The sequence below is a fragment of the Heptranchias perlo genome, chromosome 42 (genome assembly GCF_035084215.1).
Source record: "Heptranchias perlo isolate sHepPer1 chromosome 42, sHepPer1.hap1, whole genome shotgun sequence".
Lineage (NCBI taxonomy): Eukaryota > Metazoa > Chordata > Chondrichthyes > Hexanchiformes > Hexanchidae > Heptranchias > Heptranchias perlo.
In genome coordinates, this window is record NC_090366.1 from 15,115,266 (window position 1) to 15,127,548 (window position 12,283).

At 46.0% G+C, this 12,283-nt stretch overlaps 1 protein-coding gene across 2 annotated transcripts in view; it reads left to right on the forward strand.

Moving 5' to 3' along the window:
- The first annotated feature begins 633 nt into the window (after positions 1-633).
- The window catches only part of LOC137306258 (dual specificity tyrosine-phosphorylation-regulated kinase 1A-like), a 58,996-nt gene continuing 47,346 nt past the window's right edge, over positions 634-12,283 (forward strand). For both annotated transcript variants that reach the window (XM_067975414.1, XM_067975415.1), the window contains exon 1: positions 634-822. The gene's annotated coding sequence lies outside the window, so the exon portion shown is untranslated. The remainder of the gene's footprint in view (positions 823-12,283) is intronic.

Here is a 12,283-nt window from a genome sequence, read left to right on the forward strand (position 1 = left end):
GAGGAATAAAAAACAAAAGATGTCGAAGTGATTAATTGTTTAAATACAAAACCAGCGCAATAAATTAATTATATATATATATATATATAAATGTGTGTTTTTAAAAACACGCTTTTATGTGGAGAGGAGTCCGGCAGGTGGCGGTTTGTTGTGGCCGCCATTTTGTAGGCGGCCTGCGGGAAATTTAAACCGGCAGAATGTAATTTATTCCATTCATAAAAATAATAACTGACGGAATTTTTGACTGATTTATCGACACGGGGGAGCTAAAGACACCGATTGTGATTTTTAAAAAGTGTGGGTTTTTTTCCTTCTCTTTCTAGGCCGACCGGGGCCGGCGGTTTGTTGTGGCCGCCATTTTGTAGGTGGCGCGCGGCGGAGGCGGGAAGTTTGAATCGGCCGGTGGTTTTAATTAATCGGTGTGAGGAGGAGGAGGAGGAGGGAAAGGTGCCGGCTGATGGAGGGTGTCGGAGGGCGGCCCCGGTCCTGGCCCGAAGCCGGGGCCGGCGGGCGGTCGGTGTGAGGAGGAGGCCGGGCCGGGCAGGGCAGGGCTCGGTACGGGCAGCGCCATCTTGTCGCTCGGGCTGTGACCCGGAGTAGAGGAGAGAGGAGAGAGGAGAGGAGGGGGGGGAGGGGGAGGAAGAAGCGCCGAGCCGGGAAGCCGGTGGTGGGGGGGGCCCCATAGCGACGGTCGCAAGGAGAGAAAGAGACCGACCGAGACAGAGGGGGAACCGGAGACCGCGGACACGGAGCCACCCGACCGCAGCAGGCCCCCGCCGGGGCCCGGGCCCACCGCCACCCCCGCGCCCATACCGCTCTGAGGTGAGTCCGCCCCGTCCTCGGAAAGCAGCCGGCGTGTAGGCCCCAAGCCCATCCCCGGCCTCGCCTCCGACTCCTCCCCGAAATATCAGTGCTCGGTGTAGTTTCTCGCCCATCTTCAGCTGGAGGGTGTTTGTGGCCTGCTCCGTGACCTTTATCCCAGTTTCTATTGTTTATTTCCCCTTTCGCCTGAGCTTTTCTTCAAGTCTTGACTTGTATTAAATGTATAATTACTGGGAGCTAAAATAAATGTACACCCATATATACCCAGGTTCAGTCACAGGACCAATTATTCATATAAAATCATAATATAATAAAACCAGAGTCTAATTATCCCTCTATATGATCAGTAACGGAGTCTAATTAAATATATGATCAATAACAGGGTCTGTATTTCTAATATAAAATCAGTCTAATTATCCATATGTATAGGTATACACACAATCAATAATGTAGTCTAATCTGCAGTCATCAAATCAGTAATGTCTCTACAATTAATATAAAAGATTAGTCATGGCCTAATTATTATGTATATAAATCAAAATCTGTATCGTTAAATATAAAATCAGCAACTTGAGCAGTAATTAAAGTGATACAATTTGTCACAGTGACTGATTAAAATATGTAATCAATAATTGGTGCTGTAGTTAATATGTATCTCAAATCAATAACTTGAGCTGTAATCTGTATAATAAAAACCTGTGTCTGCGGGCAGATGTTTCCACTTGTGGGGGAGACCAGAACTAGGTGCCATAAATATAAGATAGTCACTAATAAATCCAATCGGGAATTCAGGAGAAACTTCTTTACCCAGAGAGTGGTGAGAATGTGGAACTCGCTCCCACAAGGAGTAGTTGAGGTGAATAGTGTAGATGCATTTAAGGGGAAGCTGGATAAACACATGAGGGAGAAAGGAATAGAAGGATATGGTGATAGGGTGAGATGAAGTAGGGAGGGAGGAGGCTCAAGTGGAGCATAAACACCGGGATAGACCAGTTGGGCCGAATGTCCTGCTTCTGTGCTGTATGTTCTATTTAATTCTGTGCATCCTTTCAACCACCTTTATACTGAGACTGCCTATGTAAACATGTTGTGCTGTAATTACATCCTCTGTACAGTGGTGCTGCTGCAGTGTGACAGGTTTACATAGGAAATCCCCATCATAAATGGGGACCTAGTAATTTATAATAAGAAAATTTGACAAGGTGCGTGTAGATGCAAGATTTTGAATATAGACATATGAAATCAATATTTGCACAATCCAGTCTCTCAACAGAGACAGGAGACTTAGATCCTATGGATCTCACCTGGATTTGAACCCAGGGTCCCAGAGGGTGAAAGGACAGTGTCTGATCAAGTTTTCATTATAAATGTGGGCATGGAAATCTATAATGGTTTATAAAAACAAGCACAGACTATCTGACTTTTAAATGTGGAGTGAATTATGTTTGCATACACTAGTTCAATTATCCACATTTCTCTAACCTCACTTTTACCTGAAGGGTACACTTAGTTTTGACTCCCTGTGTACGAGTTAATATATAAAACCAATAGCTGGGTCTGTAATTTTAATACATAATAAAACCAATCATGGGATCTAATTGCGAAAATATATAATTAACAACTTGGAATGTTGATACATAATCAATGATCTGTGTAAATATCAATATGTAGTCAGTAACTGGTCTGTGTGTGTGTATATATATATATATATATATATATATATATATTTTATATGTAATCCAGAATGTTTGAAAAATATAAAAATGACAATTTCCCCTCATTGATCTGTGGTACTTAATTATTCACCATCTTCAGCTTTTGTGATCTGAGCTTCGGCACTATTCAGTATTGGGAGTTGGAGGCTGTGGGCTTTATTGCAAGTTGTTAATGTTATAATTGTCATTTTTATATCTTCATCTGCGATTGCAATATCTGGATTTAAATTGAAATTTACTGTATAGGATGCATACAATCAGTAATTAACAAATATTCTGTTGTGATGGACTTGGGATCGTAGTGCAATTTATTTTCAGTGATGTCTTTTCCCCATTACTTCCCTCCCCATAATCTCTTGGCTTGTGGATAATTTTATTAAGTTCCTTGCGTAATGTTGAGCCTCATATTGCTTGTGTTTAGTTTTCTCTTCTAGTTTAGAGGGTAGCTTTTGGCTACAGAAGGTGTCTGGGCTGTTCCTCATACTTCCACCTACATTGTACCCTGTCTTCAAATCTTCATTCTTCAGTTCATGTTCCATTTGGTTTTGGGCTGATCTGTTCGGTTTTTGAGTAGTATGCCCAGAAATTTCCTCAATGTAGAACAGACCCCTGAAGGTTTGTTTCTCCGTTGGAGCCATGTTTTCTTTACTTCCTGCTGCGACTCCCAATGCGCAGACATTGGTTATTAAAGGTTTCCAATGGATGTTCAGCACTGGCAAAGCAAACGTGGCCCCAGAGGTTTATTGCAAAAGCTATCAGTGGGGTGGCTTGTGATAGTCCAGGTTCAGTGATGTGACACAGCAGTCATACCAGTGCTGTCTCTATCCACACCCCATCTCTATTTGCATAGTAAATACAATCATTTGCCCGTACTGTTTGCGTGTGAATACTGGTCAGAAATTAGAACAACAGATTTAAGATTTGGGAGCTTCTTAATCTTGTATGAGTTTATCAGCCTGGCTGAGAGTCCCGGTTAAACAATGAGATGACATTATTTAGACCCCCCCAACCAAAAAAACAAGGTTTTAAACCCTGAGTACATGTGAGGCTTTGTAGTCTAAAGGGAAGCAGAGGTGCTGTGTGATCTGCGGGCAGGGTGAGCTTGGTGCCACTGCTGGCTTACATTCAAGGGGGAGCTGTGTGTGGTCATTGTGCTGGCAGGCGTCCAAGGAGGGAGATGCCTTGTGCTGTGCATAAAGGAGGGAGTGATGGAAGTGCACGCTACATTGCACAGCCCAGGTGGGAGTGCAGACAAGTGTGAGTGTCTCTAGAGAATGTCGTGTGATCCATATCAAAACCAAGCAGGTCCGTGTGTTCACTGTGTGATGAAGCCGTGCACAAAATCCATGCAGTGCCATACCTCCCAGAGATGGGCTTGGGAACTATTGAAGATGCATCTTGAGAGTGAGGGGAGTGCTGTGCTGTCTGCTGGGGGGAGAACACCAGGGTAGAACTGAGCGTTTGGAGACTGCTGGGTTTCTCTTGCACGCTCGTTGCTGTGCTGCTCTGACCCTTCTCTGTGCTGGGTAACTGAGTTGTGGACGCATCTGCGTTTCTGTTTCATGCTTTCAGTATTGACATTGAAGAAATGCAGTATGAGGAGAGTAAACACACTTGAGCAGTAATCCACACAATTCAAAGTCCCCACGCTATTACAGGCCCTTAACACACGACCTGCATCAAATACTGATACAATATCTGAGCTTGTACGGCCACTCTGAGCTTGGGCTATGTCCGTCTGGATCACTGAACTCCAAAGAGGAACAACCCGGAGCAAACATGAGCAGCATGTTATCACCATTTCAAAACATCCAGTCTAGGGCTTGTTCTCGTGCTAATGCTGCTATTATTTGGGGCTTGGACTTCCCTAATTCTAGAAGTCACGATGGGCTGAATGGCCTCTTTCTGTACTGTATCATTCAATGATTCTAAAGGTGTCTCTCTCTCGGAATTCTTTCTCATCAGACAGATGTTGACAGTGTTACTTGTTGCAGATGTTATGGGGAGGTGGGGGGTGCCCCCTCTCGTCTTTGTGGTGTTTTTCCTTTAATCAAAAGGCTTTCATAATCCATATGTCCAATTTCCTTTAGTTCAAAAGAGCATCCCAAATGTAATAAAAGGCCGGCCGGCCTCCAGTTTCCTTTAATTACCAGGACCCGATGTAAACTTTGGGTTTGTTTACCTTTTGCGAGCTGCCAGTCAGCAGTGTGGGTGTGTTCCAGAAGGTCGGGCAGCTCTCAGACTGGTGCCTGTGGTCCGGGTCACGCCCACAAGGCCCACAGGCAGCTCTGAAGGTACAGTTCATATTGCAGCAGCTCAGTAATTAAAGGGGACTCTTTAAGTTGGGCATGTTTTTGTGGAGTGCTCTGGCTGTCTAGATCAGAGCAGCTTTCATATATAGAGGATACGATATCAAATTAATACCAGGATTTAGCTGTGAGCGGAGGGCTTTTCTCCCCCCTCCTCTCTCTCTCTCTCTCTCTCTCTCTCTCTCTCTCTCTCCTCTTCCCCTCCCCCCCCGTCCTTTCTCTCGGTACTTTTCATGTCCAGGCTTTGCCATCAGTTCAAGCACCAATGTCCTGAGCCTCAGAGTTGAGTTTCTACCTACCATGTACCCGTGGTTGGTGCCAGGCGGAGATTCGAGCTTTACCATGGGGTGCTGACCCTTTGCAGGAAGGGCCTGTTGCTTTCCCAGTCCAAGGAAAGATGTCCTGGGATGTGCTTTTGCACCTACCAGAGGCCAGCTTAAGAGCAGGGTTGGCAGACAGTTACCCATCTGTCCTCTTGACAGCTGTGGGTAGTGAGGAGACCTGCAAGTGATAGGGAGCAAAATATTCCAGCCTCGGCCTCAACGCAAAATATCTTTTTATCGGTGAAAGTTCTGCACACAGCTTGTGAGATACCCTTCAATTTACAGTAAGAATGCAGGAAACTGTCTCCCTACAGGCACAGCACATGTTGCATGCTTACATTCCAGCTGTTTTTGACAGGAACATCACCCAGACCTAATCACAAGTAAAATAGACTCAACCAAAAAACCGACCATGTGATAAGCAAGGCATCCACTGACCGGGTACAGTTGGCAGACTGTCAATCACTCAGACACAGCTTAGTGGAACCCGGGTCCCCTCATCCTCAATTCCAAGGTGTTCTTGTGTGGAGGAATGTCCTCTTTTGGGAAGCGAGGGATCACCTTGCCACTCAGTCTGGTTTATCTGGGATGAAGTCTGCAGTTAACCACAATCTGTGGACCTGTGGAGAGATCATTTTTTTTATACAAGATTTCTGTAAATGTCGTCCTAATTTTTAAAATGTTGCGCACATTCCTGTACCCAGTACGGAACTGTCTGTTTATGGACAGCGCCTGTGCCCAGTGTGGAACTGTCAGTTTATGGACAGCGCCTGTGCCCAGTGTGGGTCTGTCAGTTTATGGACAGCGCCTGTACCCAGTGTGGGTCTGTCAGTTTATGGACAGCGCCTGTGCCCAGTGTGGGTCTGTCAGTTTATGGACAGCGCCTGTACCCAGTGTGGGTCTGTGTGTCGGTTTATGGACAGCGCCTGTACCCAGTGTGGGTCTGTGTGTCGGTTTATGGACAGCGCCTGTGCCCAGTGTGGGTCTGTCAGTTTATGGACAGCGCCTGTACCCAGTGTGGGTCTGTGTGTCGGTTTATGGACAGCGCCTGTACCCAGTGTGGGTCTGTGTGTCGGTTTATGGACAGCGCCTGTGCCCAGTGTGGGTCTGTGTGTCGGTTTATGGACAGCGCCTGTACCCAGTGTGGGTCTGTGTGTCGGTTTATGGACAGCGCCTGTGCCCAGTGTGGGTCTGTCGGTTTATGGACAGTGCCTGTACCCAGTGTGGGTCTGTGTGTCGGTTTATGGACAGCGCCTGTACCCAGTGTGGGTCTGTGTCGGTTTATGGACAGCGCCTGTGCCCAGTGTGGGTCTGTCGGTTTATGGACAGCGCCTGTACCCAGTGTGGGTCTGTATGGATTGTATACACAGTTCTTGTATTTGCAATGTCCGTTCTGATTTGACTGCTGTTTCTTGCATATGTAGCTGGATTATTTACATTGCATGCCTGAGCTGCAGCCCTGAGGTTACTGGGGGAAAGGGATTATTTTCTGCTTGGCAGTGATATTTCATTCATTCTGGTTATGAGTGGGTCAGTTGGGATTGCTGCCAGTGATGGAAATCTTTTGCGATTTACTTTGTGCTTTTTTAAAAAAAAGCTTGACATGAGGATCTCCCATTTTTACCCCCTGTAACTTTGACTTTCTCTCACGGTAAACCATTGTTCAACTCACTTAACAGGCCAACATAATGGACCTGCCTTCACGGGCTGGCTGTCTTCTGGTCTACCTGTCCTCTCGTACTCAGTATGGATGTAGCACACTTGCCATGATTGTACTCAATACAGCTATTGTACGCCATTGGAAAGAAAAGAGGCTGATGTAACAAATCAAACAATGTTAGTATTTACTTAGCAGAATAATCATCACATTCATGTTTGCCATTTTTTTTCTCCCTTCTTGTGAAGGTTGTGACTCTTGCTGGGCTGCAGTTTCTCAGGTACCAGCAGTTGCCTGGTACCTTATCCAAGTGACCCTGGGCAGTCATTCCCAGGAGGATATTTGGGGGTATCACAGCCCGGTCTGATCCCGTCGTCTTTCCAGCAGCAAATGCGGGATGGTGATCAGGAACGGGAACCATAACATTTGACACCAACCGAACGACTGCGCTAGCCGCTGGCAGGATCACACGTGCGGTTTGCATCCGCCTGTGGCGTTGGGGGAACGTTCAGTGCGGGTCAACAAGAAGGGCTCGGCCTGTCCACCACTAGCGTTGAGATAGATGGTGCCCCCCCCCCCCATCCAACGAACTGAGGATCTGAGATTGTGTACCATCAGAAGACAATATAGTGTTAATCCTTCTGATTCAACAAGTGTGGGAAAAAAAACAGGCAGAAACTCCGTTAAATTCTATTTGTGTTTTAAAGAAACCAGAACAATGAATTAATCTCATTAGAGAAACATACGTCATAATGCAAAAATGTAAATATTACTGCTCTGAATATTCATGTTGCTACCCAATAGAAGTCCCTGATTTTTGGGTTTCCTGTCCAAAGGAGGGGGGTGTAGCTTCTATTGATGTGAGATGTGCGTTTCAGCGTTTATTTTATTGCAGGCTTGTTGGCACATTTCTGGGAACGCGGTCTGAATGATCAGATTGTATGCGGCGTGGGTACTTTCCTGTTTCCCCTGTCCCAGCTGGCTCAACGACGGGCCAATTAATTGATCAATTTTACAGCCCTGTCCCTAAAACACTGTGGGCTCTTTGTTTTTGTTCGTTGGGATCCTGGGCATTGCCAATTCTTGGGCCTGAGAAGAACTCGCAATTACAAGAGTCCAGAAAGCGCTTGGCAAGGGTTGTTATTATATTTGCCAATTTTGAGAGGGGATTAATGCCACCCTGCGATTACTTATTTTAAAATCGTAGGCAGCTAAAGCAATATAGGGTTACTCCTCTGTGTGTTCCATGTTCTGCGAGCACCTCCTTTTATTGTAAACATATCTGCATCTTACACAGCTCCAATTGCTCAGAGCTTTCTTATTAATAGAGCAGCCATGTAACGTAGCGTTATTATAAACTTGGACAATGTAAGCTGGTAGAGCCTGCCACAAGAGTCTGAAGAATGTGGACTTAATTTCGGACAAGTGTCAAGTCAAATTCCCATGGGACTGGACGGTGGGGGCGGAGAGGATTGTCACACTGATGCCTTGGGGGATTTCCATTCTGAATGGGACGTTGGGTGGTGTAGCCTAAGCTTTGAAAAGAAAGAACAAATTTATATCGCACCGTTCATGACCTCGGGACGTCCAAAAGAGGTTTAAAGCCAGTGAAGTACTTTTGAAGTGCAGTCACTGTTGTAATGTAGGAAATGCAGCAGCCAATTTGCGCACAGCAAGCTCCCACAAACAGCAATGAAATAAATGACCAGATCATCTATTTTAGGTGTTGGTTGAGGATATATGTTGGCCAGGACATTAGGAAAACTCCCATGCTCCTCTCATATTAGCTGTGGAGTCTTTTACATCTATCTGAGAGGACAGATGGGCCTCAGTTTAATGTTTCATCTGAAAGAATACTAAACTAAATTAGCAGGGAAGTCATGCTACAACTGTACAGGGTGCTGGTGAGACCACACCTGGAGTACTGCGTACAGTTCTGGTGCCCTTATTTAAGGAAGGACATACTTGCATTGGAGGCCGTTCAGAGAAGGTTCACTAGGTTGATTCTGGGTATGGAAGGGTTGTCTTATGAGGAAAGATTGAACAGGTTGGGTCTATACTCATTGGAGTTTAGAAGAATGAGAGGAGACCTTATTGAAACATACAAGATTCTGAGGGGACTCGATAGGGTAGATGCAGAGAGGATGTTACCCCTCATGGGGGAATCTAAAACTAGGGGGCATAGTCTCAGAATAAGGGGTCGCCCGTTTAAGACGGAAATGAGGAGGAATTTCTTCTCCCAGAGGGTCGTGAATCTTTGGAATTCTTTACCCCAAAAATCTGTGGAGGCCGAGTCATTGAATAAATTCAAGGCTGAGTTGGACAAATTTTTGATCAGCGAGGGAGTCAAAGGATATGGGGAAAAGAGCAGGAAAGTGGAGTTGAGGTTAAAAAATCGGATCAGCCGTGATCTCACTGAATGGCGGAGCAGGCTCGAGGGGCCAAATGGCCTACTCCTGCTCCTATCTCTTATGGTCTTATGTGCCAGCCTAGATTGTGTGCTCAGACCTCTGGGGTGGAGCTTCTGACGAGAGGTGAGAGTGCTCCCACTGAGCCAAGACTGAGTGTTTGATGGGACAGTGTAGAGGGAGTTTTACTCTGTATCTAACCCTGTACCTGCCCTGGGAGTGTTTGATGGGACAGTGTAGAGGGAGCTTTACTCTGTATCTAGCCTGTGCTGTATCAGCCCTGGGAGTGTTTGATACAGACACTAGTTGCCTGAAATAGGAGTTCCATGTCCTCAGCACCAGCACCCCTCACCTTGGGTGCCAGATTCCCCAATGAACACTGCAGCGCACTCACTACAGCGACTGGGCTTCCGTCGAGCTGTCTCACTCACCCTACGCACCTGGCAGCCTTTTCAGGGTATTGTCCATATTTATGCAGCTCAGCGTGAAAAAGCTTTCAATATTCTGGCACAGGACACACAAACTGAGAATGGCCCAGGGGGCATCGACGAGGATGCTGGTATTAACTGGGGAAAGGAGGGAGATGAGTGCTTGAATTGAGTGGGGAGACAGAGATATCCCAGAAGGAATTTGTGGGAGAGGAAAGAGCGCCAGAGTGTAGGAGGGGGAGAAGACTGCCAGTGTTAATTGGGGGAGGAGTGCAGAGAGGAAGAATAGTGTACGATGACCTCAGGAGGAGTGGGGGCAAAACAGTGTCACTGTAATAACTATATATTCACAATTCAACAATCACATTTAGTAAGAGTATTACAGCAACTTGCATTTATATAGCGCCTTTAACATAGTCCCATGGTGCTTCACAGGCATAATCAGAAATAAATGGACCCTGAGCCAAAAAAGGAGATACTGGGAGGGATGACCAAAAGCTTGGTCAAAGAGGTGGGCTCTTAAGGAGGGGAGGAAATTTGAGAGGCAGAGGGAGTAGGCAGGAAATTCCAGAGCGTGGGACCTAGGCGGCTGAAGGCATGGCCGTCTGGTGGGGTAAAGGGAGAGGTGCACAAAAGGCTAGAATCTGAGGATCGGAGAGTTAGGGAGGGGTGAGACCATGAAGGGATTTAAACAAGTGGATGAGAATTTTAAATTGAAAGCATTGGAGGACCTGGGTCAATGTAGATCAGCAAGGACAGAGTTGATGGGTGAGCGTGACTTGGTGCGCGATAGGATACGGGCAGCAGAGATTCAGGTGAGCCTTACATAGTTTTAGTTCTTCACTATAATCAATCGGCTCGTTTTAAAAAACAATGGTCTAATAGCTGGCTTACATGGGTTAGTGTGCCAATTCACAACATACAGTATTTTGCCTGACTGAGAATTATGCCACCATAATATCATTGGCTCTATTACAGAGTTCCACTGATCCATTTTTCAGGAAATGCTAATCTCCCTGATCCAGTAACAAGTCGGGGCTGCGCCTGCTTTTAAAGGCGAGCAGCACTCAGTGTGAAGCACTTGCCCCTGGTCTTGATCCCCCAGCTTTCATCTCAAACAGATTTCAGCTGTTACAGTATAAACGGCGGAAGGTTTCCTCTCCAGAGGTCCCGAGACGCACATTAACTAGAAGCAAAGCAGACTTGTTGCACTGACCTTAGTGGGGAGAAAGTGTCCTCGTGGGCATCTGCTAGCTGTACTTAATTGTTGTCTCGTTGACCTTTCGACCGACGCAGAGCTGTATTTGCCTGCCTCTTGCAATTTTCGTTCTCTTCCCTCCCATGCCACTCGTGCTGTTCCTAGCAAGTGAGGCAGGGACTGTTTTATTTGGCTTGCAGTCTGTAAGGTTCTGTAAAGGCCAGCCTTATTGCAGATTGATCCGCAGTCTGCTGTGAATCGCAGGCATTTTGGTACAGAAATTGGCCTCTGTACCCATTGTTCCAATGCTGGTTTACCCCATCGGAGCTGTCTGCTCTTCAGAGAAAATGTCTCTTCTCTGCTCTCCCCATCTCCTTTAATATCTTTGTGTTTATCTAACTTCCCCTTAAAAGCTCCATCAGTAACCCCGTGTGGTAACGGATTCCATGTTCTAATAACTTGTGTGAAAATGTTTCTTCTTCCCCGCTCTAGTAACTGCTTCTAGTACTATTCCTTTTACAGCCCTGTGTTACCAATCGACCAACAGGTTGAAAGGATCATTTACTATTTATCTGCTCAAACCCTTTCATTGTGGGTGTGACAAACGAAATAATTTTTCAGAGGAGGGGAAGGTTATTGGGCCCTTGCATTTTGACGTGCATGTGCAGTCGCCCCGTTGAATTCAAAATCCTTGTCCTCATCCAAGAATCACTCCATGGCCTTGCTCCATTGTATCTGCGATCTACTCCCAAATACTCCATTTCTCTAACTCCAGCCTCTGTGCATCTTCCCCCTCCACTGTTGCTAGCAGAGCCATGAGCCACCTCGGTCCTACTCCTTCAAACCCGATCCCTAACTCTCCCCACCCCCACTTTTTAAAAAAAAATCCTCCCGACTCGTATGTTTACCAAGCTTTCAATCACCCTGCCTGCTTGGTGTCTGTGTCCTTTATTCCCTTTCTCTGAAGTGCCTTGGAATGTACCTTTATTTTAATGCTGCAGTAAGTCGTTGCTTATTGATGGCTATCGAGGTAATTATAGCACACTTGCCACCGAGGTTTCAATAAAGTGTTACGTTTTCACACGTCAAACTGCAGGCAAAAAGTCGAGGAACATTCCGCCCATTAAGACTTATCCCCCCCAGACACCTGATTATCCCAACCTACCATCCAACTCTGTTTCAACACCCCTAATTCCTGTGTCTCTACCCCCTCCCTTGGTAGATTAGTCCAGTCAGCGCTCTGTGTAAAGAAGTTTCTTCTAAGTTCCATATTAAATTTACTTATTAATTTAAAATTTAAGCCCTCTGGTGCCAATGGTCTGATTTATGCTGCAGTACTATTCTGGGTTTATTTTATGCCATTTAGTACTCTATGTACCTCAGTGAGGTTCCTCCTTAACGTGCTTCACTCCAGACCACAGAG